This window comes from Rana temporaria (assembly GCF_905171775.1).
Source record: "Rana temporaria chromosome 4 unlocalized genomic scaffold, aRanTem1.1 chr4c, whole genome shotgun sequence".
Lineage (NCBI taxonomy): Eukaryota > Metazoa > Chordata > Amphibia > Anura > Ranidae > Rana > Rana temporaria.
In genome coordinates, this window is record NW_024404436.1 from 128005 (window position 1) to 134004 (window position 6000).

Consider the following 6000-nt stretch of genomic DNA (forward strand, 5'->3'; position numbering starts at 1 on the left):
ATCATTATGTAAAAGAATGTCATTGAAGCCCCCCCATGGTGTGATGAGGGGGGTGGAGAGTTTGATTGTTCCTGTGATTTCTGTAACCTGTTGTACTGCATATAAGCAAGCTAAGAAACCATTAAAGTTGTCATTCATTTTGAAACCAGAAAGCACAGAGCTGTGTGTCTCGTCTTATTCTGGGAAATGGGATGGATCGGGTCCTGTTGGTTGGAGTGTCAATAAGCTGTCTTGGATGGAATGGAATATCGTGAACGGATTTAACCCCTGTCCCATTTGGGGTTCTGTTACAGTAGTAATACCTACAGTCTCCAGACTGCACCTCTGTGTGGGGAATCAATGTATAAATTGTCTCCAAACACCACCTTCCTCCATTCACTTATTAATAATCAATTGCACTTCTATATCCCGGGGTGAAGGACATGAAAGAAAAAACACAGAAAAGTACCATAGTGCTCTCTGCTTCTGAATTTATTATAAAAGCCCCCCCTAAAAAGTTAAGCAGTGTGGTGGAAATTTCAAGATGTATTTATTATGTATTGTCATAGTGTCACCCATGGTTGGTTCTCCCTCAGCCCGCTCTAGAAAGCTGACTGGGGCAGACAGACTGGTGGGGATACACTTCCTGATTTGGAGAAGGGTGTTTGTGGAGAGGGGGTGTCGGCCGGCGAAAGGGCCCCTGTGTGATGCACAGATATTCGCCTTCCCGGTGCGTCCGCTCTGCAAGAGCATTGTCAATTTAGCTTGTGTGCGCTCCTGTCATCTCTCAGTACCTGATCAACACTGTTTTGTGATGTGCGCCTACACGTGCAGATAATCTCTCATCAGGAACTGTATCCTATTGTTATTATATTGCTGTATTGTTATTGATTATTACTGTATCATATCGTGTTGTTATATTGCTGTATTGTGGTGTTGTTGTTGTATTACATTGTTATTGAATATTACTGTATTAAATTCCTGAGAAGAGAGGAAAACTGGGGGCAAGTTTTTTTTTTTGGACTTTTCAGGCACAGTATGCCTGTGCCTGAAAAGTCCAAAAAAAAACTTGCCCCCAGTTTTCCTCTCTTCTCATACATATTAGGACGCAGCACCTTATCACATTATCAAGTATCCACATGTTCACTACATGTGAGGATACAGTTTCCTCCTCTGTATTGAATCCCTGTTGGACGGGGTTATCTGTCCTGCCAAATAAATATACGGGCATTTGTTGTATCGAGCCCACATGCTGTGACATCACTTCCCATGGAGGAGGTCACATGCTGTGTCATCACTTCCTATGGTCACATGCTGTGATCTCCTCCAATCAGATGTGGTCTGTGAAGCCTATTGTGTTAATAAAACTGCCTGTGAGGGTGTTGGCAAACCAGTGAAGGCTGGGAGCTAGGATGGAATGAGAACAATTGGTGAGGTCTCTTGACTTGTATGGATGGGCAGAGAATGGATGGTGAGTGAACTTATTTAGCTTTAACATGGCTTATTTTCATTAAGACGGGGTATGTGCTTTTTAGCACAGGGCAAAGTGGCGGTGTGCTCTGCGTACAGCCAATTTTGCCATAAATTTAGGAGTAGATTGAGCCCCCTTTGGGCATTGGTTCAGATGTGGGAAAGTAGTCCTATGTTCCGATGCGTGGGGGGGCTCTGCTCTACAAAAGAACAAATTTGTCATCTTTTTGAAATAATGCTTGGGTGATTCTGTGCGCTTGTGAAATCGATTGGACTGTGTGTGTGTGGATTTGATCCTATACGTATATGTGATTTTGATCGTGTGTATGCCTGAATGCTGTATGATTGAACAGATTGAAGTTATGTGCCCATGGTTTACAGTGAAGCTGTTTGGAAAAGTTACTTTTGTGTGATGTATTGAGCAACCAGACATGTTCTATTGTGTAAGACGGCAGCATTGTGCCATGTGCTTTGGTGGGGGAGGGGCGATTTGTTTGGTGGACCATGAGGCTTGGGGGAGGGGCGGACAGTGTTCTGATTCTGTGTTTCTTGACTTTGCAACTTTCAGAACAAAGTTAGATATGACATTTTATGATGCATATGGAAACTGTATATTGTGGATGATTTGTCTGTATAGAGGTGGGGTTATTCAGCCTGCAATGTGTGCGGCTGAGACTTTTTTGTATTTTCTGAATGTCTTGTTCCTGTGTATGGAATGTTCATGTGAATGAGAAATGGAGACTGTGTGTATTTAGATCATTTTATGTTGGACGGGTTGCCTTTGTATAGTTCAGCCAGGCAAGGCATGTTCCATGGTGTAAGATGGCCCTCTTGCCATGAGGCTCGGGGGAGGGGCGGACAGTATTGTTGGATCCCTGTGTGCTTCTTGAATTTTGTAATATGTTCAATGATCTATGTGAGGAATAGAGATTGTGCTGTAAACAATAGCATACAGGCTTTTTATGTTGGAAGGTTTTAAATGATGTGACCTCACTGTGTATATTTTTTAAATGGCTTGTTATATATAAAGGGTGATGCCGCAGTTTGTACATGAGCTTTGAGAAAAAGAGTGTTTTTATTCTAATGTTGCGCATGTAACTAGAAAATGTTTTTAATGTTCATTTTTGTTTGTCTTTGTGGAGAAAGATTCTAGGCAGGTTTTTGAAAACTGCACCTGGCAGGCATCTTGTTTGCTGCCATGGTCGTCGGCAGCCATTTTGGGAGGTGCAGTCTGTTTGCTCTGTGGGTCATCCTGGGTCATCTTTTGGGTGTGATACCATGTGACTGAGCAGTGGAATTTTGCAGCCTTTTGGGGCAGATTTTGATGTTTAGTGCGAATTAAGTAGCGCAGTCTTTTCTGTGTTGGAATCTGGTGGACAACATTTTTGTTTTCCCGTGTGTGTAGTACTGTGTGTCCTGTGGTAAAAAAAAGGTGATTTTGAGGCGCAGTTAAATTGTTTTTTTGCAAGCGTAAATGGCGCCATTGTTGCTTGGCTTGTTGTCGGCCATTTTGAGATGCAGTTTAAGCACTATCTTTTGAATAGTGCTTGCGTGCTAGGGCTAAATTATATACAGAATCTGACTAACCTACCGGCTGACTTTGTAGTGTAAGAATGGAGGCTTTTGTGTAGAATTTCGTTTTTGGGTGAAAGACTCTGCTTTGCATGCACTGAACTAAGATGAATTAGACACAAGATATCTGTCTGTCTGCTCTGCAAACAGCCAGAAATTCTACGACAGAAATGGCGAGTTGTGTGACTGGCTTTGACTGCGTTTTTGTGCACAGCGATGTGCATTGTTTTTGGGTTTGAATGTTTGGGAGTTTCCCTGGGGGCAATTCATTGTGTGGTTTGACATCCAGGGGATATTTATGTAGTCCATGGAGTTTTTTGATGTGTTGAGACAAGGCAATAAAGCTGGGCCTCCCCCTCCCCTCCCTCTTCCTGTCATTATGTAAATAAACCAGGTTTGGGGGTTTAAGAGCTGAGCATACAACAGGAAGGTCTTTTTCAGCATTAATATACAACAGGAAGTTGGTGGGAGGAGATTTGGAGTCTTCTGAAAGATGAGTAATGAGATTTGTGTCCTGAAGGAGCAATGGAAAATATTTTGGCGTTTTTAAAGGTTTTTGTGAAGTTTTATACTGTAAATACAGTTTTGGGTATTTGAGAGCAAAAGGGTGGGGCATCACCATTGTTGTTGTGACATCTAGATGCAGGTAGAAAGAAGCCATAAAATTGTTTTGAAAAGTGGAGGATTTCATGGTGCGTTGTAAGTTGTCTAATGAACACATTTAGGAGGCTTTATATCGTGAGACAGGTCGGGCCGTGTAGAATTACCGGAATTCCTGTGCGCGATTGTATTAGCATAAATGTGAGGAGTGGTATTCTAACGCCCCGGTGAGGCCGTGTACAATAATCGGTAAGTCCGGGGGTCAGTTATGATTATAAAGGCGCAAGTCATAACCGCTCCGAAAATAAAGCGCATGGTACTCTGGACGCAGAGGTCACCAAAAAAAAGCGATTTGATTCGTCATGGGATGTGCCGCCCATGCAGTGCACCAGTCAGACAGCTGCACCATAAATGAGGTCTGGGTTTGGGGCTCCGGATATGAGACCCCTTAAAGAATAACATAGGTGGTCAGAGGGTACAGTAAGGTGTACTCCTTTGGAAGGTACTCTGGCTGGAGGTACGAGACCTCAGAATAAAGATACCTTGGATGTAGTTCAGATGTGGCTTCAGAAATCTGTAATGATGAGTGTGGATGGAGGTGTGGTACACGCTTTGGTGACCCTCAGAGGAGAACATTGTATAGCTGGTCTATGCAAGGCTCTCAAGCTGTTCTAATATTTTCCCATTGTATTTTCTTCTATTGCTGAAAGTGAAGGCAGAATTCCAAGTGGTTTTTGATTTTTTTCATTTTTGTTTTGGATACTATGAATATCTCCTCCACATTTGTATCGGAATGTTTGTGTGTAGTAACGTCAATATGTTCGAATTTACCGCGGCGATCCTCCGATGGGTCGCGGCTGTTGTATTTTTGTAGGAACGGGAAAAGTTAGGGTTACAGAGAGTTTTGTTTGAATCGGTTTTGAAAGAATGTCATTGAAAATTTACAAGAATGTCATTTTTGTTTGCCATTCTCTGCAGGATAAATATGAAGGATGAAGTAATGATTTCTGCTTATAAGTATTTTTCAGGTCCAAGGAGTTTCTGGAAGTGTTTGTACATAGAGAGCAGGTGTATGTAGACAGCTGTATACATGGATAAATACGAGTCTAAGGGGGTTAAAGTATCATAGGCTACTTCATTGTTTCTTCTTCCTCCAGTCTGTAATGAGGAAGAAAAGGGGGATAAATAAATGTAAAAGTGACAGTTTTTCGAACTAATAACACTAATCTTTCTAATTCTAATCAAGTTTGTGCCAAGACTGTCTTCCTTTGATAGAATTTGAATCGGCAAGCAGCAGTCTGGTGAAGTAGGTTCCCATCTTAGATGCTAAGAACCTCCCAATGGTTCCAGGTATTACAGGCGGTGGTAAGCGATTACAGGCGATGGTAAGCGATTACAGGCGATGGTGAGGCACGCACAGATTGTGCAGTGAACACAGTCCCGATGTCTGGGTTACTGTCATAAGGTTTGTTTGGAGGTCAACCAAAGCCAGGGTCGTACTCCCCTCATCAGCTGTCACGTCTATTCTCAGGTGATGGGGTGAGTGCGATCACTGTAACATGAACTTCAAAGGGTTCAGGAGTCTCTCCTGGACCCTGACACGGTAATTGGTTTTCATTTTTCCCAACCAGGTGACTGGGTCGTTTGTAAAGAAGCTTGATGGATGAGACCACACCAGCCACTTCAAGAAGCGGCTCAACCACATCAAAGAAATGAGTAGTATCTTAGTTTATTTTGTATTTGTTTAGTAAATTTTAGCAGAGGTAACGATGAAATACATCCCAAGTTATTATTTAAAGTGTATTCTATGACTAATTAAGAAAGTGAACGGGACGGATTGCGGGGTCTGTTCGAGGTCTCCACCGAGCTTTAGTCCCCAGCGATGACAGCGGTACATGCTATTTATTATTGGTATGAGGATTATTGACAAACTATTAGGCCTCGTACACACGGCAGAGTTTCTTGGTAGAATTCGGCGAGAAACTCGGTCAGAGCCGGATTCTGCCGAGAAACTCTGTCGTCTGTACACTTTTGGCCCGATGGAGCCGCCGAGGAACTCGTCGAGAAAATAGAGAACATGTTCTCTATTTTCTCGTTGTTCTATGGGAGAAGGCGGCCCGCCGAGCTCCTCGGCGGCTTCATCCCTGAACTCGACGTGTTTGGCACGTCGAGTTCCTCGGCCGTGTGTACGAGGCCTTAGAGACTCCAAACAGACACTTGTCAATGGAATTTAATGATTTGTTTTTTTAGAGGGTAAAATTGGTTGTCGTTTTTATGGCTCTGCCTCTTGTCGGTTGGGTATCAGGACAAATAGGTAGCCCACAAGTGTGTAACTTTAGTTGGTGTTTATGCGGATCTACAGCTTATAAGGTAATTCCC